The following is a 22,539-nucleotide window of genomic DNA, read 5'->3' on the forward strand; positions in this document are numbered from 1 at the left end:
TCTGAGTTCCTAGATGCTCCCTGTCCTCAGCAGCTGTCAAACCAGCTTCTTTTCTATGGCACCATGCTATTAGTGTCAAAGAGTGTGTGGCTGAAAGGGGAATGAGGGAAATAGTTTGGCCTCTGAGTTGCCGCTTGTAGCATATATCAAACACTTCACCACCGAGTGATTAAAATCCCCTCTGTGACTTCTGCATTAAGCCAGAAAAGAGTACAGAGCATCTGAAAGAACATTAATGTTATTTGGGATCTGGTAAATAAATCTATTTTTTTAAAAGATTCTATTTATTTATTCATGAAAGACACACAGAGAGAGGCAGAGACATAGGCAGAGGGAGAAGCAAGCTTCCTGAGGGGAGCCCGATGTGGGACTCAATTCCAGGACCCCAGGATCATGCCCTGAGCCAAAGGCAGAAGCCCAACCACTGAGTCACCCATGCTCCCTTAAATCTATTCTTTTACATACCACTACAATAAGAATAAAATTTTGAACTTCAACTCCCAGACAACCAACCAAGCCGACTACCCAATCTCCAAACTTTCAAGTTGAATGATATTTATAAGCCTGCAGAAAAATTATTACTGTATACATGAGTTTTAACTTATTATTTGACTTATTATTGTTATCTAGAGACCTACATATGTTAATAAGCCTCACTGTACTGTCTTTAACTGACTGTCAAATTCTATGACTCCATTGGTGGAGTAGAGGGGGGCCATTAGCATCTCCTCTAGCCTGTCTCCATATCTCCATTCTCACACTCCTTCTTGTGGAGTGACATCTTTTTTGGAGAATGCTGAAGCAGGAATTGAACATAGACGTCTCAGACTCTTCCTTTTTTTCTTCTTTCACCAGAGCCAGCTGCTGGTGAAAACTAAATATTCTGGTCAGTATCTCTAGGTTTTAAGTTTTCAGTGGTGGCATCTCTATAAATGAGGTCTGTGATTGCTTAACACTGCCCATGGTGGGATGTGACAGTGCTGGGTGTCATACTGAAAGACCTACTGTTGCTGAATGTTAGCCATATTCTCCAACTTGATCTGTGGTGGACCTGAATATGTGCTCCGCAGGGGCCCTTTAAGGAAGCACTTGCTGTCCAGCTAGAAGAAGGTGGTGGGCACAATACCTCCAACTGCCTGTTCTTTTCAGGTCTGTCTTGGCAGCAAAGAGCTGTCTGGCTTGCTCAGTCATTCCTTTCCCAGGGCAGCCCACACCAAATGAGCTAGGAGAGCGATCAGAGGCTCAGACATTTCAGCTCACTATGAGATGACTCTCATGGGCAATACCTACTCCAAAACTTCCTGCCCGGGTGGACCAGGTCTGCTTCACCTGTGACTTTTTCCTCTGCTCAGTCTTGCTTCTTCCTCTTCCTTTGATTCTTTATGTACGTCTTGAACTCAAACTCTGTTTCAGTGTCTCTGCTTGGAGAACCCAACCTGTGATGTGGTTTCTTTCGGTTGTATAGATTTTAATATATTTCTTTCTTAATTTTTGGTTTTCTTGGCTGGTTCAGAACTCAAGCAGGGAAACTGTGGTGCCATTTCTGGGCTCCCTTAGCATCCAACAGTGGAAATAACTCAGTTGAGATGAGGAAAACTTTTATTCTAATCTCTATGTAGCTTAGAAAAGCAGAAAATATGGATGACATCAGGTGGCTGAGTGGAGTTCCATATGAGTAACTGGAATTGTGAATATACCATCAGAGCTTAATATATTTTCTTACTTACCCTTATTTTTTTTCTCGATCTTATAAATAAAAACATGACTTCCTGTCTTGACATATGTAAAACAGTGAAAGAGCCTTATTTCCAGGGAGAAGTAAAATATGGTTTATGATTACATGGGCTTCTTAAGAGAGCAAACAGATATTCCAGATTACCAAAGAAGAGTTAAATAACTCCAGTTTCTATTGAATACACATATACATTCTTGGCTTAGAGCATAAATGATTGCCAATATTCTGATTTCCTATAGAATATAGCATTAGGTAAATACCAAAATAGTGTCAAAAGCCTTTCTGTAAAGAATACCCACCTTCATGTGCAGTGCCATACCAAGGCAGCTCTGAGCTAGTAATTGTGAAAAATTAACAGTGGCTTCTGTTGAGAACAGAATGAATAGAAATATGACTTGCTGCTGCTGAACTACTGTTTTAATGGTAATGATATTCAAAAGGAGCTATTTCACATAAGATTTTTCTTTAGAATGTAGCATGTATTCTCTGGCAAATTAAACTTGGGATCATAATGGGATATTCTATCGCAGGAATGGGAACAAAGAGTTTTATCTGGGAAAGTCCATCTTTGGGAAGGTTTCCCTTGAAAAAATTGAGGAGAAATCAAATACATACTCAATAAACCAGATCAGCTCATTTTAACCCTGGAACTCAAAATGACAGATGTCACAGTCAGTATTCACAGTTTTTTTGGGTTTGTTTAAATCCGTGGCTCTCAACCTTATGAGAAGATGAAAATAAATCCTATTAAATAAACAGAGAAAAAGAAAACTGGCCTTATTTAAAAACCGGCCTACATGGGATGCCTGGGTGGCTCAGCAGTTAAGCGTCTGCCTTTGGCTCAGGGCGTGATCCTGGATTCCTGGGTTTAAGTCCCACATCAGGCTCTTTGTGTGGAAACTGCTTCTCCCTCTGCCCTTGTCTCTGCCTCTCTTTCTGTGTCTCTCATGGATAAATAAAAATAAAATCTTTTAAAAAAATAAAAACCAGCCTACAATGTTTCCCAAGAAACATAGATACGCAACGTTTAGAACAGGTCAAAGACTAGGCCACACTTTAACCACAAAAATGGTTAACACTCAGTTCTCATTTTTAACAACCTTGCCTTCTGAGTGATTTTGGTTTCCCAATCTTCCTGCCTCTTGGATGAAGATAATTGAGGTATTCACTCACTGACTCTTCCCATTTCTTGACATCATCTAATCCAGAACTGTCCCCGGCTTTCCAAGCTTTTCAAAAAATCACCCAATATGAAGCTCTCCTAACCTCCCATGTATTGAAAAGCCCCCAGGATTCTCCTAGGGTCTCCCATGCTACAGCAAACGAAGTAAACCTAACTTTTCTTGGCAACAAGTTTTGTCTTGGTCGTCTTTAATGGGCTTATACGCTTGGCTGCACATTAAAATCACCTGGAGAGCTTTTAAAACTCTTGATCCTCAGGCTGTACTCTAGACCAATTAAATTAGAATTCTTGGGGTTTAGGGCTGGGCAGAAGAATTTTGAAAAGCTTCTCAAATGATTTCAATGTGCAGCCAAAGTTGAGAATCACGGGTTTAAGTGATTCTATAGGAGGTGGAAAATGTGCAACGTAGTAGCTGAAAGTTACTTGCAGCCGTGGGATTTCAACCCTGATACAGTTTTACATTGGCTCTGGTTGTTGATGCTTGTGAATTTGTCTTAATCTATTGAAGACAGCTTGATGAGCTGGAAGAAATGCCTTCTTGATGATATTCGTGATTAGCCTGGAAGAAGGTAAAGAAAGATATTGACAAAATTCATATTGGGTCCTTGGAGTGAAAACAAATGAGGTTATTTAAAAGGCTCTTTCAGCACAACTGAAATAGCAAGAGGTATACATTCTCTTCTCACATTACCTTGTGGATCATCTAGATAATGTTTTTGACTTAACTATTGTTTCCTTTAACCTGTTCTTTTAGAACTGATGGTTAAACATTTAAATATGTTTGTTTCTAAGTATTTCTGTTAACAATGTAAATTAATTTCTCCTGCAGGGCAATAGTAATTATGCCATAGAGGTTTAAGGAGGAGCATCTGAAACGTTTACATTAATACTCTGTAAGGTAATGCTTAATTAACTCGTGTTTGCCATGTGTGGGATTTAATGTAGTGGAGAAGAATTGGTGACGGAAGCAGAAAAACAAAACAATCAGTTCTATAGAATATGCCTCAAGCTAGAACACTAAGATAAAACCAGACACATTTCCTTTTTAGTCCTATTTAAGGCTTATGGAACATGCTTGTTTCTGGTGTATTGGACCATTTTCCACACAGAGCTGAGTTGAGTAACTTCATAGATGTGGCCTTTCTTGATTAGGTAGTTCAGATTTTGAATTTATAATGCCAAATATTTGATATTTGCCCAAAGACAATTCTGCCTGTGTAAGGAGGCTGACTGAAATGTGGGACTACAGCTCTCCGAGCTATGTTTATGCTTCCCTTGGAACTGGGAATGACCTGCAGGCTCAAGGTCAAAACAGAATCATCAGTTTTCCTAACATGGTTGCAATAGTCAAGCAAGAGGTGCAAGGGGGTGAGGAGATCATCATTGTTTATGATTTTTTTCAACAAAATTTATCCTTCCTCCTCTGAGCTTCAAAATAACCTGGCTTTAGCTTTGCTCCTTGAGGACTGGGTTGGAACTGAGGATGAGCCGATGCATGTAGGTGTACCTTTGGATTGCTAACAGTTGTTGTTGTGATATGGTAAAACTGGACTCTCAACGATGTAAACCTTTGTTTCATATAACATTTTCTATCTAGGGGTACCTGGGTGGCTCATTGGTTGAGTGTCTGCTTTTGGCTCAGGTCATGATTCTGGGAATTGAGTCCAGTATCAGACTTCCTGTGGGGAGCCTGCTTCTCCCTCTGCCTATGTCTCTGCCTCTCTCTCTGTGTCTCTCATGATTAAATGAATAAAAGCTTTAAAAAATGTTTCTATGTTTCTCTCTACTGTCATCATGTCTGAGAATCTAAACCATATTATCTCTCATTTTATGAGCCCATGAACAGATGACCATGGCTTTATAGAAGTGGTTGGGTGATGTCATGAAACCAACCCATAAACAAATTGACACATACTATTGCAAACTTGGTTAGCTGTGTAAGCAAATGCCGAAAAGTAATACTACTTTTATGTAGCCAGATGGAGTGTTCTTTTTCTTTTTTTTCCTTTTGTTCTTATGGATCTACAGAAAGCATCATTGATAATGCATATACCTGAGACCATATGCTTTAATGTTCACTGTCTTTCCTCTCTTATTTATTCATTTCCACGAGTCTAGGCTCTCAGAATTAGGTTCTTGATGTGTAGGGTATCAAAGGGCCAAGGAGAGCCTCTGGGAAGTGAGTCTGGGACTGCTAACATGGTAGCCTAAGCCCCTTTAAGGGAGTGAGGATGAAAAACCATTTCAGTGGTTCTCAGCCCTGACCATATATTAGAATCTCTTGGGCACTTTTAAACATTACTAGTACACTGGATGTCCACAGAGAGTCCGAATAAATAAGTCAGGGATAGGGCTGTGGCTGAAGGGTTACAGAGGTTCTCTGCTCAGGTTTGGCAGCTCCTGGATTTAGAATGAGGAGAAGCTGGTACCTCTCGTCTACAGTAGACACAAACTCCTGAGTGAGTTTGCATGCTAAAGTGGGAAGGTTGTTGGTCAGGAATCTTGGAAACCTGATTCTTACACCAGCATCACCAGTACTAAGCACTGCTACTCCAGGCTATTCCAAATCTCTGACTTTTAGTTTCTTTGTATATAAAGTTAAGAAGTTTGACTATGGCCTCTTTTAGAGTTGAGTCTCATTAAAAAAAAAACAAAAACAAAACTTCACATATTTTTAGCATGTATACTAGCTCCCCCCGACCCCTCAAATAAATTAGTATACTTGAACAGAAGTGTTATCAGTGCTAAATTAATCTAGAAGTTTTAAAATAATTTAATTTTAATTTATAATCAATATTTAAATAAGTTCTAACTTTGGTAGAATTAGCTATCTAGAAGTGAGGTTCTGAATGTATGAATTCTTGAATTTTGTCTATTCCAAAAATAGTGGGAGTTAAAATAAATGATCACATAATCCAAATGACTGTTGCATGGGGTAGAGGATATTACAGTGACAGTTTCTGCAATTATAGATATTCAATTATAGATGATTTTTAAAGCTGGTTTCTTCAGCATCTGAATGTACTTTATTTTAAGAGATTTTAGATCTTTTGGTCTTCATTGTAGAGAAGAAGAGGGAGGATGGTGTTATTTAGGCCATTATATTAGCACTTATTACACGTTTGTATCAGATTTAATTTTTTTTTTTTTTTTTTTTTTTAGCAATGTCTTCAAGAACAGAGAAGAAGCAATTTGACCTTTATTTTGGAGAAGGACAGTGGTGGGGGTGGTGAGTATAGTTCTGCTTTTCCTTGTCAAACAGAAGAAAAAAAAACTTTAAAAATAACCCACCAATTTTCAACCATTATATTTTAAGCCACAGGAGCTTGTGAGTTTTCTTTCATCCTGGTTCTGTCACATAACCAGAGAAATTACACAGCATCTCCCCCAAAAGAGGTCTAGCTGGGAAGCAATTCAAACAAAAAATATATTATAGAAATGAGATTGTTCAGTGTATCATTATAACAGTTACTCATCTTTGCCCCTCAATCTATAGTTTTCTCAGTCCTCTCTTTTCTTCATCTTTTATGTGTCTTTGCTTTTTCCATAAATATGTGTGGCAGAAAGAGTGGTCATAAGACAATGACCCCTGGGGAAGAATGTTCAAGGAATTTATTGGACTTAAATGTCACTGAGTAGTGTCCATGACACCTCTGCAGAGAGAAGGTACTTCTTTTATTCTTCTCCCTCCCCTTTTGATTTGCATCCCTGGGAGGAGAGCTAACTGTGTTCAGGATTAAAAGGACTTTATTTTAATACTGGACCAATAATAACAATTTATCATTAGAAGGTGAGCAGTGTTCATTCAGGTCATTCATCATTAGAGCACACATTTTAGTCCTTGCTTTCCTATAGGTCCCTATTTCCAATGAAAAATATGACCTTTATTTGGCATATCATATAATAATATGACAGAGTATTTAAAATCTGGATTTTATTGGGAGATTAGGAAATATGGTGCTTTAATGTAGCAGTTATTATTACTGTGTAAGAAGCCACCCAAAACAATAATCATTTTTTCCCCCCTTGTGGGTAAATAATTTGGGCTGGACTCAGCTGTATGCTCCTTTTGCTGACCTCTCTGGGTTTCACTCATGTGGCTACAGTCTGCCTTTCTACAGGACTGGATAGCATAAGAGGGCCTCACTGACATGTCTGATAGTTGACATTGACATTGGTTATTGGTGATTGTCCAGGGGTCTTAGTTGGGACAACTCCTCTCTGCCTCATGTTGTCTCTTAACTTCTAATTGATGATACTGGGCTTCTTTATGGTGATCTTAGGGTAGCATTTCAAGAGGGCAAGAAGTAAAGCTGCAAAATTTCTTGTTGTGTAGGATGATGATGTGCATATAAGGATTAGGAGTATTATCATGGCTTTCTTTGTAAACAATCTACCATAAACACTTAAAGAGGCATTTAGATTCTTAACTAAAATTCTACAGAATATCCCACCCTTTTTGATAACTGTGGAGAGAAGATGTTGTAAACATGAAAAAGGGAATATTCTATTTCTGTGGAAGATGAAATATGGAGATATGTGATTCTAGATAGAATAAAGACTGGGCTAGAAATAAATATGTATCTTACTGTCCATTTTTCAACATAGAATATTCATGAAAAATGTCTTTTTCCAGAAAGCTAAGATTTTCCATTTCTTCTCTGAGTACATACCTGTAAAATAGAGCTCCTGATTTTCCTCTTTATCTTCTTTCTTCTTAATAGCTTAACAAAATACTGTTCTACCTTTTCTCTTCATCTCTTGGTCTAGTTTTTCATGAAGCTAAACAAGCTTCTTTTACAGTTTCAGGATAAGCTTAAGATTTACTTTGTTCTTTTTTAAGTTAAAATTTTAATTTTAATTCCAGTGTAGCTAACATTTGGTGTTATATTAGTTTCAGGCATACAGTATAGCAATTCAGTAATTCTATACATTGCTTGGTGCTCATCATGATAAATCTACTCTTTAATCTCTATTTCTCTTTAATTACCTATTGACCCATTGTCCCTCCATCTCCTGTTACTATTTACTGTGAATAATTAAACATCAAAAACACTTCCATGAGACTTTGAAATAAAGAGGTGGCTTTTTGCCACTAATTATGTGATTTATTTTTTTAGTCACTCTTGGAAAATACCAATTGACATTTATTTATTGAGGTTCCATGGGGTAATTCATTTACTGTTTAATGATAACACCATGTTTTCATACTGAGAGGAAAAAATAAAACACCATTGAGAAAATCTTTTTGTTTTGGGTATGCTACACACTGACATGCCCTGTTCAGTGTGAACAAAAGGCTGTTTTTAAAACAGTGGTTTCAAGGAGACTTGATTGGAGATAAGGAGAGCTTGCAAACAAAGTAGAGTTTTATGCGGGTGAATTGAGGAATAAAGAAAGGAGGGAGAAGTAATGTTGAAAACTGTGGTAACAGGAAGTGGGAAGGATTCTGAATATGCTTTGATTGTAATTTCATTGAAATGGTGAGAGGCAGAGGTTGGGGGTGGGGATAAGTACATTTTATGTATCCTCTGCAACAAAATACATGCTTTAAAAATGCTTTTAGTTTTGAAGATGATTAAAGTAATTACTGTCCAAGTAAATACCTAATGTTGGTTTACAGATCTTGTCTCTTAGTCTCCGTACTGAAAAGCAATAGAAAAGTTGGCATCAGAAAGCTAGCATTCTGTGTTTGAGATGAGAAACTGAGAAGCCAGCTAGCTCCTTTCTTTACTTGGAATATATGAAACACTGAATCCTTCATTTTATTACCTTGTAGTTTTTAAGAAAAGTATTTAAGAAAGATTAGAAACTGGAAAACTTGATAAAATTTAACTTTCTGGCACAAGCAGCATTAAGTCATTGTTGCAGTCTTAGAAATGGCTTATTTGGAATCATTTATTATGTTTGATGAACTCAATGAAAATCATGACAGGAGCACCCTTTTTATTTCCTTGCTGTTCCTTAATGATATTTACTGTTTGCACAGTGATCATTCAATTTCCAGAGATGCTCACCACCTTCTCCTGCTGATTAAATTCCTGTTTGGTTTCACTGCCAAGTCTGTTGGATTAAATTAATAAGTTCTGTTTGCTTTAGTGGGAATGACCTGCACCAACCTTCAGCTTGTACAAAATAATAATCTCTTCAATGATATATTGATTCAGTGCTCTTTATCTTCTTTTAAAGAAATGTGCAGTGAAAATGTTATCTTCAGCTTGCTGGAATTTGCAGGCCTGCGTTGCTTATTATAGTATATTGGAGACCTTGATCTTCCACATCTAATAACTCCTTTCTTTGGCTGTTTTTAATGATTCTTGTTCTTCTAAAGGATCACCAAATCTTGATTACTCTGAGGAAGAACTTTAACATGATCTTTTAGTCTATAAAATGTCCCACTCTTGAAAATTATCTATATCAAAGGGCCAATTAAGGAAGATTAAAACCTTTCCTTTTTAAAAGTAAATCCAATTTTTATTGAATTGCTTTCTTCCATCCCTCTTTTATTTGCTTTATAGCTAGCAGCTAAGAAGTATTGAGAAGTTTTTGAAGAAAATGAATTAAAATTTTTGATATAAAAAGATTTGAAAGTATAACAAGATTTTATAAATTTTACATGGAGCCTAAGCCATTGCAAGCATTACAGCAAGCAGTAGAAAATTAAAATGACATTCTCTGAATTTCAATTAAAAAAGAATGGCAAGGGAAGAATAAGGAATAGGGGCAAAGGAAAGAAGAGAGTAGTGTGGGGAAAACAACCCACAGTTACCATTTATTTTAGGAATTAGGCTCTGGCACACTGTTTGTGTATATATGTATTTTAAAGATTTTATTTATTTATTCATGAGAGACACAAAGAGAGAGAGAGGCAGAGACATAGACAGAGGGAGAAGCAGGCCCCATGCAGGAAGCCCGATGTGGGACTCTATCCTGGGACTGCAGGATCATGTCCTGGGCTGAAGGCAGACGCTCAACTGCTGAGCCACCCAGGCGTCCCAGTTTGTGTATATTTTTGAATTTATTAACGATCTGCCCCCTCCCTCACATTATTTCCTTTTCACAGATAAGGTAAGTGAGGAGCAAAGAGATTCAGTAATTTGCACATAGTGCACAAACTGGGATCTACCATTTTACCTAACATTAATTTCACTCAAAAGCTTATTCCCTTCTTAACAAAACATACTCTACCTTTCAGAAGTAATCACTTCCAAATTCTCAGCTCTGTTTTCTACTTTCTACCCAAAAACTTACCCCATGATTCTGCCTACCAACATGATAAACAAGTAAAAACATGGGCTATCAAATGAAACCTTGTTCCCACAGAGGTTCTTGCTTACCATATTCATTTTTTAATCTGTTTTATTCTTTTCATGTAGTTCAGTGAGATTCAACTCTCTGTTGTTGGTGAAAAGTGGAAAAAACCACTCAGGGAGCCTCCCTTAGCACTAAGGACCTCAAGGAAGCCAGCCTGGGAGGGAACCTGGCGTGGGAGCCATGCCCCTACTGCTCTGTCATCCAGTTTCAGCTCCCAAGTGTGAGCATCTAGTTGAGGCGAGTGTGCTTCTGAGGGGTGCTTTTTTGTACAGCATCACTCCTTACCACAAGCCAGGGGTCTTAGTGGGAGAATCTGTGCCAATGTAGGAAGAAACCTGGCTGATTTGGATTTACTGAGAGATTACATTTGTAGGCTGTACCTAATGGGCAACTAAAGGCATTGTAAAGGATAGCTGTGACCACATTAGCTTCTCACCTTGTGTGTGATGGAGGACCTGTTATCCTCATCTACCCTGGCCTTTCCACCCACTTCTCCACTGCTTCAGTGTCACCCTTGGAGCACATTTTTGGATAAGGCAACTTCCCTCACAGCCTTTAACAATTGGCCTGTCTTTCTGAGGTTCTGCTACATGTTTAGTGACCAGTGAACAAGTTTTCCATCTCTGTTGGCATCCATAGACTTCTTTTTCTCCCCCTGTTTGGAGGACTGTTTTTGTTAGTTCCAGAGAAAGTTCTTTTTTTTTTTTTAAGATTTTATTCATCTATTCATGAGAGACACAGAGAGAGAGAGAGGCAGAGACATAGGCAGAGGGAGAAAGAGACTTCCTGTGGAGAGCCCGATGTAGGACTCGATTCCAGGACCCCGAGATCACAATCTGAGCCAAAGGCAGATGCTCAACCACTAAGCCATCCAGGCATCTCCAGTTTCAGAGACACTTCTACCCCTTCCTTCAAATTTCTCTTGGCTTTGTTGGTCCTACTTTCTTTAAAGAATCCATGGTACATATCTTCCCTAAGGCAAGGAAGCACAGTCTCTTTGAGATGGGGAAGAGAAAGGAGAAAAAAAAATGAAGGAACAAACTTCAGATTTCAAAAAGTTGCCTGCTATAGTATTAGGGTCAATTGCAATGTTTCCTCATCCTCACTGGAGTGTCCTGGGCTCAATATTGCTGTTTCTTGTTTGGCATCACACAGAATGAATAAAAACCCAAGAGAGATGGTGTTCTTCCCTGGTATCAGTTTTCAGGAAGCTTCTGTATAAAATTTAGTTGAGTCAAAATCAGTTCCCAGGGGATAAAACTGATGGCAAGTTGTGGCATAGGTTTTAGTAGGAGGCAAGCAAGGGATTTTGAGAAAGTGGTAATTAGGCCATGGGATATCCTTTTTTTCTGTCCCTCTGACATGGCTCTAGAACTTTTGTGATATCTTCTTAATCAATTTGTGGTGATTGTCTGGAATGGATTTGAAGACCTGGATTTACCTTTGATTTGTTAAATTTCTATTATTGCCTATTCCTGGCTATATTATTAATGACCTCTCAGTCCTTTCATTTTCCTTTTTAAAAATAAGAGCTTCATACTCATGCATAGTGAGAGAGTGCTGTGGTTATTAGGCTAACATTTTTCTAAGGCCCGTTTTATTAGTATTCTTCTACTATCCCTCAGGTTATCTACAAAAGAATTTTCAGTCGTTCAGCCTTTCTATTGTACTTGAACATAGGTCTTGAGAGTATTTCTTTTTTTTTCCTACAAGTAAGTAGTATTTTTCACTGCCATTTTCAGTGACACCGCGTCAATATCAAAGAAATGATTTCCAAGTAGTTGTGCATAAGTTGAAGTTTCCAATTGATCTTTGCAGTTCTTTTCTTGCAAGTTGAGGCTGAGAAGCAAACGAACAGAAGAGTTGTAATTGAAACGGAAGCCAAGTGAAGTGGAAGGCAAAAGGGGGCTTGTAACTGGGGCTGTATTCTAACCGATTGATCTGGGACTGACACTGACGAAGGACAACATTCTGCAGGAAAGAGTGATGAGGTAACTAGCTATTACTCAGATAGCAGTGTTTTTGTACTTTATCGCTGTCTGTGAGCAGTGATAAGAGTTGGGGCGACCTTCCAAACGATGCCATAGCATTTGTAGTGATTGCTAGGCCTTGAACAAGCTTTATTATGGGGTGGCTATTCATCTCTTCAGAGAGAACTAAAATATAGCTGGACGATGTCCTATGATTAACTTTTGGTGAGGGGCTTCCACATTAAAGCAAAGCAGAAAAGGAAAGAAAAGAAAAAAAATGGCCCAATGTATGCAATTATCGAAAGGAGCTATAATGTGTTTTGTTTTTCTTTCTTAAGAGGAGAGATTGAGTATCAGAATTTGGAGATGATGTAATAGACTGTAATGGTTTAGATTTCTATACAAATGATTATTTCTTACCTGTTTTGGGACACGAGCTTTCCACTGGTACTTTGGTATAAGGTCAATGGCAAATGCCAAAAAAGCTATTAAAACTTCTATTCTGGCGATGCTAGCCGGGATGGGCAGATGGATTCATTAACATTAGACCCTTTTTCTCTTTATTATTCCTAGCTGCCTTTGCTAGAACATTTTAGTCTCAGCTATTTCTCTCCTTTTCTTGCTGTAATAATTTTTCTCCCTTTTTCCCTGGTTGTTTGACATGTTCATTTGTCTTGGGAATTATGTTGCTTATTTCTGCTCAACTATGAATTTTACTATTTCTACCATACAGTAAGTTTCATATACTTTACCTTATATTTTAAGCAAGAAACTAGTGACTACTTAATATAGATGCACTATGTTCCTCATATTGAATATATTTTAGATACTTCAGATATGTGATTTAGTGAAAGGTAGACAGGGAATATTTTTTAGTGAAACTGAGCACAAATATATTTCCCATGTATTTCATGAATTTGTCGATAGATATGAATTATAATTCTGTCTCCTCATTTTTAAGTCTGTATGTATTTGGGTTTATGTGACACTTCACAGGAAGCAGAGTGTGAAGTGAATAAACAATAATATCTTTAGGGACTCCATGCCTGGAAAGGTGGCAGAAGATGGTATGGTGCTACATGGAGGTATCCACACAGTGGAAGCTACTACTCTAACCAGATGTAACTTTCTTCACAAAAATAAGTTTACAATCTCCATTCTATCTTGTTAGTGCTAGAAAAACGTTGTAGAAAGGATATCATGATTATAAAGCATAGATACCTTTGGAGCCTTCAATCTACAGAGGCAGAGAGTTTTAGCGGCATGCAGTCTACAGAGCGTTAATGAGCATGGAAGGATGTAAGTTATGGATAAGTTCCTTGAATTTCTCCTTCATGCTTACAAAGCCTTCTGGCTTGACCTGCTCTATCTCCTCCCCTTTTAGGCTTTTCACAGTGGGTTATGTTGACAGGTCAGTATTTGATATTTTGTGATAGAGAATTGGGGGGAAAAAGGGAAAGGGAAAAAAGCTTTGTTTTAGGGCAAGAGTAGGTTGGGAGCATAATTATTACATGAGAGCAGAAGTGGAAGAGGAAAATGGTGATAAAACAAGGTGTTGCTAAGACTATCTTTTTTTTTCCACCACATTTGAGAAATACAAATAAAATATCTGCGATGCCTGGGTAGCTCAGCGGTTAAGCGGTTGGGCTCAGGGCGTGATCCCGGAGTCCTGGGATCAAGCCCCACATTGGGCTCCCTGCATGGAGCCTGCTTCTCTCTCTGCCTGTTTCTCTGCCTCTCTCTCTCTCTCTCTCTCTCTCTCTGTCTCTGTGAATAAATAAAAAAATCTTTTAAAAATCTGTTATTTTCATTTGAAATCACTTGTGTTTACATGAGTTGTGTTCTGTAAAGATGAGCCCTGTGTTCTGCACTATGTGGGTCAAAGCATAAGCATGTGTGTGTTACAGTTATGATGGTATGAACATTCAAGACGAAGAAGACCTGGACCAGACAGCTGCATGGCTTAAACCATAATAGTTCATTATTTTCACCATTTAGAGGGCGGAAGCTTGAGGCCAGTATTGGTAAGTTAATATCTGTCTACCTTGTGCCACAGGCAATTGACATGACAGTGCTGGCAATCCTAAATAATCCTGCAAGAAAACAGAAAACTGATTCAACAGTGCAAAGTTTAAAAAATTAATTGCAAAAGTAAAATGCTCAGTATAAAAACCTAGCCAATGTCAAACACAGAGTAAAGATTTCCTTTACTTTACTCTAACTTTTCAGAATCATTGCTGCAGTTACCTGCTTCATGTGCAGAACAAAGTATACGGTATAATTCCATTTTCATGTAGCCAAACCCTAAAACTATGCTTACTTGTACCGTATAGGCAAAAGTGATCTAAAGGAAAGTAGTCTTTTATGTATGTAATTTGTGCTTGAGATAGCTTTTGATTGTGAATAATCTAGTTGGAATGTGAAATAGGTTTTACTTGAGTGCTTCTTCCTAAAATTTAAAAATCATGAGTCAAGAAACCAGAAACCACACTGGGTATTTCAACAAAGGGAATTCAATCTAGGGAACTGGTTAAATAAAACTGAAAGAGTAAAATGGGGAAGCTCAGTAATAATACAATGTAGAAAGTAGCTACATTCCTAAGGCTAGGGGGACAAAAAAAGAAGATAGGATTTTCAGAAGCTATGAGTACATACTCTGTAAACTGGGCCTCAGATTACTGAAGAGAAGTCATCACCTGGCTACTGCAGGTTTTCTGTGAAGTGTACAATGAAGCCAGTTCTAGGAATGCCAATGGCAGCTGAAGGGCCAGTGCTAGACAACAAAAATAGGAACAGAAAGGAATAATTTCCTCTCCTCTTCTCCTGCACCCCAGTCTCCTCCCAAAGTGTACTACTGGATGCACCTGACAGGGAGCAAGCTGACAAAGGACAAAGTTAGTTTTCAGCATCTTGGCCTTATAATCACCAGACTATAGAATGATAGATTTGGAGCTGGGCCATAAGAGCTTCATAACCAGAACAATACTTATGATTATTTAAAGGTATTTCTGAATTTTGAGTTTTTGACCTTGGGTCATAGCTGAGATCTGAGACTAGTCCTTATTGGTAGTCAAAACAGAATACCACAGACTGGGAGGATGAGACAACAGAAATGTATTTCATCACAGTTCTGGAGGTGAGAAGTCTAAGATCATGGTGCCAGCATAAGTTATTTCTGATGCAGGCTCTCTTCCTGGCTTATAGATGGCTGCCTTCTCACTGATCCTCATATGGCCTCCCCTTTGTGATATGAGAAGAAACAGAGTTCCTGGTGTCTCTCCTCATAAGGACACAGATCCTATCTGATCAGCTTTTCCCTATCCCCACCTCACCACTCCATGACCTCATTTAACCTTAATTACTTCCTTAATGTTGCCATCTCCAAATACAGCTATGCTGGGGGTTAGGGTTTCAACATATGAGGCTTAGGAAGACATAAACATTTAGTCCACAACATGGATGAATTTTGCTTCTTTGATATTCTCAGCGTATGTTCTAGTTACCTCAGTTCCTTCATTTGTAAAGGTCAAGAGAAACACTAAAGAGTACCTGAGAGCTAATGATAAAGGTTATATCCCCTGCAATTAATTTCTTTACTGATAACTGCAGTGCTTGATCTTAATTTTTCTCGAGAGTAGTCTAATCTTACTTTGATTTTTATAACTGAATTTAAGTAAAACTTAAAGGTAAATACATCTTTAGCTATATACCATTCTCTTAGCATGTGGTGTAATTTTACAGAAAACATTTTAGCTTAGTATTTTAAAAAGCATTGCAAGTTTTGTTGTATCTTACTTTTCCCTCTCACTGAGTCTCCAGGGGACAAATAGGTATTTGCATGGAGTACAAAGGAATATTATATTTCTCCAGGCATTTTTTTTTTTCTTTTAAGTATTTGACTTGATGGTTTAGAATCATAGGACTAACACCTGCACTATATTGTAAAAGTAGATCAGCCCCATTCCAGAGATGTGAAGAGGTAGTTGACGTTCTTCTTTAGCCATCACACTCTAATAAGAAATTATTGTGAGTGGAGCAAAAACTATATTCTGAATTTTATTTGAACATTGCTTTGATACTTAGTCTATATTAGAGTATAAATTCAAATTGCTTGCTGTGTTTTAACTTGTGAGGCTTATAAGTATGCCCAGGGGTTATTTAACACAATGCATAAATGAACTATGATTTAAATAAGTGCGCTAAAATGCTTGGTTTTCTATTCTCTACTGGGGAGAGTAAATTGATCACTGGAGAGTACAGTGAGTAGAATATCTACTAGAACCAAGGAATTCTCAAATTCACATTTTAATTGAATAATATCCGAAGATAGTATTCTTCTAAGAAAAGGAGAATTGACTGAAATCTCAATAGTCATGCTGTGAGCATGACTATTTTCCAACTTGATATTCTCTGAACCTACTGAAAGAGGAGATTGAAACTGAAATTTTTTCTTATCAAAGTTACTATTTTTGTACACGAAAGTGCTACTTAATAATAATAATTGGCAAAATAAAGTGTGCCTGGCATAGTACATGTCAGAGACTATGCTGAGAAGTGGGATTTTAAGAAGAAGAATGAAATAATAATCAGGGGTTTGTAATATATGAACTATATACATATATCCTCAGATATGCTTAGAGTAGGATGGTGGGACTACTGAGATAATAGGAGGATATGCTTGTTCAAGAACAGAGGTGATACAGTGGAGGGAATGATTAACTAAGACTCTTTGGGGGTAGAAAGTCCAGAAAAGAGCTTAACAGAAGATATGATGCCCAAGATCATCTGTCGACACTCAGTACCTATTTTCTCCTCTTCAAAGACCCTATATCTTTACAGGAGTTTGAAGGCTAAAAACTATCATGAGGTACTCTAGAGCAAAATTTGCAAAGCAGGGCGGAATAGAGTCATTTTTCCTTCAGCAGTGATGGCAGCTGAGGTAGAAGGATCCTGCAAACATTCTTTTTTCTTACAGTGACAGACTCCTTATTTCACTGTCAAGTCATCAACCTTGGCTGTGGGGGCAGCTGTGTCATTGGCAGTACTTGTAGCTTTCTGACCTCTGACTGTCAGCAGCAGCTTCCAAGTTCTGGATTATGCCTGCCATGTTGTGACCTGAAAGCTTATTGGTGGCCCCTGACTTGTGTTCCTCTAGTCCTTTCAACAGTCAGTTGTTGGTATTTCATTCCCTGCATTAAGTGCCTTCCTGTCTGACATATCCAGAGTGGCTTCTACTTCCCACAGTGAACCCTGCCTGATACAAAGGATTTGGAAGGTGAATGGGAGCTCACCAAGTGAACAAAGGAAGAAAGGCCCATCCTACTCTAAGCAAACAGGATGCCGAAAATAATGGAGGAGGGAAGCATGAACAGTATGGTATGTGAATATGAATCAAAGTAAGTCATTACTGCTGGAGTGTGAGGAGGTAGGAGAGATAGAGTTGAGGTTGGTGCATTGAAAAGGAAATAAAAAAAAGTAAAAAGGAAAGAGGTTATGTAATGAGTTGTATGGTTTTCTAAAGCTGGCATTGGGGAGCTGTTGAACTAATTTAACTAGGGAGTGGTTCTGTGAAGGTTATATTTTTAGGTAGCCCATTCTTATGACTCTATGGAGGATGACCGGGAGGAAAGTGGTTCAAAAAGTAGAGAAGACCCAGGGAAGCGTACAGAGTAAGAGATTATCAAAGAGAAAATTCTATTCGGGTTTAGATCTTTGAGTTAAATTGCTATTGTTTTTTAATGGAAAATATTCTTAAGAAAATGCATTGTGCTAGTTTTCCATTTTAGAAAGAATTAAATTTCAAAAAAAGAGAAAGAATTAAGGCTTCAGAGAATCATTTTTCTTTTTCATGCTCAGGGTATGTATCCTTCCTTTCTTTGTATCCACAAGAATCTTCAGCCTTATATATTTTAGATTTTTTGGGAGAATATGTCAAGAGGAGAAAGAACTACTGATCTGTGTAGGAAGGGGATATTTTTGTCTTCCCTTGACGTTTGCATCAATTTAAATGGAAATTTCTTTTTAAAGCATAAATACATTTATCCCCAACTTCCTTCTTGTGAGTTATTGTAGCACAGGGTGGGAAGAAGCAAGACAATAACAAAAGAAGTGGGGACGCTGGGAAAGGAGGCATTTGGCAGGAAGAATCCAGGTTGGCACAGTTAGTCCCAGGCACACAAAGCTACTGCTAAGCTGTTGGGGGAAACTGTGAAGGCTGCTTCCTTTGCTCACTCCACATCTTCTCTTCAGTTTTTCCACACAGTAGTCTTGGAAGTGAGCCTCTGATTTCTTCAACCTAGCCCAAGAGAAGCTGAACGAACAACACAGAACACCAGGACACCTAATGTTTGCAAAAAAAGATGTGAAAACTATGGATGTCTTTAAGCAGGCAAACAAAGCGAGGAAACATTTTTCTTTTTATAGAATTAGACTCTGATGTGATTCAAACTTCCAAAAAGGAGGCAGTAGAAACTAGTTTATTTTTGTACGTGCCTTAGTCCACAGTAGCTGCTATAACAAAATTCCAAAGACTAGGTGACTTGTAAACAACAGAAATGTATTTCTCACAATTGTTGAGAATGGAAGTCTGAGATCAGGGTGACAGCATGGTCGAGTTCTGGTGAGAGCTCTCTTCCAGGCTGCAGACTGCCAACTTTACATTGTATCCTCACATGTACAGAGCAGAGATTAGAAGCTAGTTCTCTTCTGACTCTGCTGAGGGTTTCCCATTCACCGGGGCTTCTTCTTCATCACCTCATCTAATCATAATTACCTCCCCAAAGCCCTGCCTCCTAATAACATCACATGGTAGGCAGGGTTTCAACATAAGAATTTTGGAGGGGACACAAATATTCCATCTATAGTAATAGGTCTCTGATGTACCTTTGCCAGAGATGGGGCTTGAAGAAAGGAGAATATTTTTTCTTCTTTATGGGCATGACCTATCCGGCCTTTTGCTCTCTAACAGAATTATTTGCCAATGGACATTTGCCTATAAATGGGCAACTCTACATATAAACTAAAATATCATACTGATGTATTTTCTAGATAAACTTCATTTATGAATAATCCATGGTTTGTCAATTAAAGACCCCCCCAAAGAATCATTTAAAAAATAAGTGTATTTATGCTATGGAATAAAAATCATTCATAGTTTTCTCCACTACCAACTTAAGCATAAAGGAATATTTAAGAACAATTATTGGATTGTGGGGTTCTGGTCTTAATTTTTTAGTCCCTTCTAACTAAGGCTGGGGAACTCCTTGGCTATATTGGCTCCTTCTGTTATTATTATTTAGCTTTCCTGGCCACCCTTTGTGAGCCCTGTTGGTCTTTGAAAGAATGCTTATTTATGAGATCTTTGGAAATTAGGATCAGAGTTTTTGTTCTCATTCATAAAGTTGAAGGAGGCTCTGTATTTACTTGATGTAGCCTTATTTGACCTGTTTTTGCTGACAACTTCACAATCAATGCATTTTTGGGACTGGAAGTTCTCTGTCTCTTTAATCATGCTTTTTGAGAAATGTCAACTCCTGGAGGAATTATTTCCTTTTTCACACTGGAGCTTGTTGGAAATGTGCTTTTTCCCTCTCTGTTCTGTGACCTCTCAGATCTTCAATGTCCCTGTATTGCTCTTTCATTATCGACAATGGCAAGAGAGATGTAGCTCTTGGGTTTTTAGCTTTATAATTCATATGTCAGATTATCAATAAGTGCTGAGCTATACCAACCTAGGAGGTTCTGTTTAACCACTTTATGGTTACTTTTGTGCAAGCCATAATCCTTTATGCAGACAACTCACTATTTCTAAATCATTGCACTTTACTTCCTCCCTGCTTGATCATACAGTTCCTTCTGCCTAAAATGCCTTTGAACTTCCTTTCTTACTTGTCACACTGCTACCCATCCTTTGAAATCAAGTTAAAAGGGCTCTTTCTCTGTGAGGCCTTTTCCAGTAACTCCAGATTTAAGTGATCCCATCCTCCTTTGAAAACCAGATCTCTTAATTTTCATGTGTTGATGATATTCTAAACTATAATTTTCAATTGCTTGCCTTACGCTGTTATCTCATATAAATATATCTGATTTTGTCTCTAAAAAGATTTGAAGTAGTTACATCTCTTATCCTGTAGACAAGATTCTTATATAAAATTGTGTCAATTATCATAACAGATGAATCCCGACATCAAAACAGTTGAATATAACTGATTTTTTTTCTCACTCTTGATAACACTTCAGTGTGGTCCCTGACAGGTATCCTTCTATATGGTGATGGAGCAGCCAGACTCTTTCCATCTTGGGGTACTGCCGTCTTCAGCATGTGGCTTCCGAGGATGCCATCTAAGGTAAGAGAGCATAGAGAGGCCATATATGCTTCTTAACTAGGTTGGCACAGAAGAGTTCACTTCTCTTCTGTTTACATTCTATAGTCACCTGGCCATAGTTAGATGCTAAGAAATACCAGGAAATAAAACATCTAGCTAGAAGACATTTCCCTAGACCCTATGGGGTAGGAACACAGATCCTTGGTGAACAAGTAGCTCTGCCACAACGTCTTAGGTCTCTACAGCTCCCTTACCCATGGGAGGTGCTTGATATATGTTTGCAAGAAAGAAAGAAATAAAGAAAGAGAGAGAGAGAGAGAGAAAAGAAAGAAAGAAGGAAGAAGAAAGAAGAAAGAAAGAAAGAAAGAAAGAAAGAAAGAAAGAAAGAAAGAAACTCAAAAAGGAAGGAAGGGAGGGAATATTGTGTCCCAAGACAAGGGTAAAGACAATTAGAAAATGTGAGCCAGAAGTTACCATGTGTTTTATGGCTACTGGTTGTAATAGTTCACAAACTTAAGGTGGGTAGGAGAGTAGCTGTTTGCCCTAAGGGAAGAATCATCAGTTTGGGATTTATCTATGTTCTTTAATCAGGTCTTGTTCCAAAGGTCACAGATTATTCTACAGAAATAGTGATGAATATTTATGAAAATATATGTTCTTCTTTTTTTTCCTAAGTATATTTTATCATTTCAGTGCTTTAAAAATTATTTATTTGCCCCAAGAACATTCTCGAAGGTGTATTTCTATTTTAGAAAATAATTGTTCTTACTGTTGGACAAACATCCATTTGTTCTAATGATTAAAGAAGTGTTCTATTACCTTGGGAATGACTCCGATTTTTAAGACCCAGGGATAGAATCACATGATTTCTAAGACAATGAAGTGTGTTGGTTTTTTTCCCCCATAGGAAAGATTCATTGGTACTGCTTTTGCTATTTTTTTCCTATCAAGAGACAATAGATAGGGTATCTATTCAAAAGCATATAATGTTATAAAGTGACAAGATGTCAAATGCACAGGCCAAGGGAGACTATCTCTTAATGCAACACATTTTTTTGGGAAAATGCTAGCATCTATTAAATTGTACAAGTGAACAAAATTGATAGCTGTTAAAAAAATTAAAGCACCAGCCATGGTCTGTTTAGAGTCAATGGGGAAGACAAAACACTTTAGATCTGAACTTCCACTTCATTTTATATGTGTGTTTACTCAGGAATTGTTATGCCTTATCACTTTTATTGTTCTTTTATCACAGCTGTGTGAAAAATTACAGTTGGAGCAGTGTTCATGTTTTTACGAAAATACATTTTATTTCATGCTACAAAGCAGATCACTACCGTTTGGACTTTTATTATTAGGACTGCACAACTCCCTCCACTTTTGCTGTATTGGTATTTCTATGAAAAAAAATCTCGTTTTATTTATGTGTTTGTTTTTATTCTGTGATTGCTTTAGCTAAGCAGAGGTGCATCTCAGAAGAACTTGCGCTAAGTTAAAAAATTGGACAAATAAAACCTTAGTACCCAACACTGACTATAAATTCCATGCCACAAACATTGCACCGAAAATGAAGGTAAAGTTCAAAGAGGATTATTTCCACAGAGGTTGATAAGAAGGGACCTTTACATGGTGACTTAACCACTCACATTCTTGAAACTGAGAGTGATATTATGATATTATTTCATTTTTCTGGAGATCAGGTGAACTGTTAGAAAGCATGATCTCAGTGAAAACCTGGCGGAACAGAGCTTCTCCTGGAACCTTGTATAAACTTGAAGGGATGGGGCTTCTAGCTGTGTCAAAAATACAGCTATAGGTCTATATTATTAATATATATCTCTCTCTTGGAGAGAGAACAGAGTTGGCTTCCTCACCCCTGTAGTTGCAGAGGTGTTTGCTCATGCAGGTTAGTTAGCTGGACTGAGGACCACCATCAGTGTGTGGGAATATCACTGTAGCTCGTTTACCCCATTCGGCATGGAGAGGGCTGCTGCTGTTTTCCTTTACCAAGTC

At 37.9% G+C, this 22,539-nt stretch overlaps 1 long non-coding RNA gene across 1 annotated transcript in view; it reads left to right on the forward strand.

Annotated features, from left to right (window-relative positions):
- The window catches only part of LOC144288358 (uncharacterized), a 48,860-nt gene that overhangs the window by 19,404 nt on the left and 6,917 nt on the right, over positions 1 to 22,539 (forward strand). Inside the window, exons 2-3 of the long non-coding RNA XR_013356304.1 lie at positions 6,081 to 6,147; positions 20,456 to 20,547. This is a non-coding gene — a long non-coding RNA (uncharacterized LOC144288358). The remainder of the gene's footprint in view (positions 1 to 6,080; positions 6,148 to 20,455; positions 20,548 to 22,539) is intronic.

The sequence above is a fragment of the Canis aureus genome, chromosome 18, assembly GCF_053574225.1.
Source record: "Canis aureus isolate CA01 chromosome 18, VMU_Caureus_v.1.0, whole genome shotgun sequence".
Taxonomy (NCBI): Eukaryota; Metazoa; Chordata; class Mammalia; order Carnivora; family Canidae; genus Canis; species Canis aureus.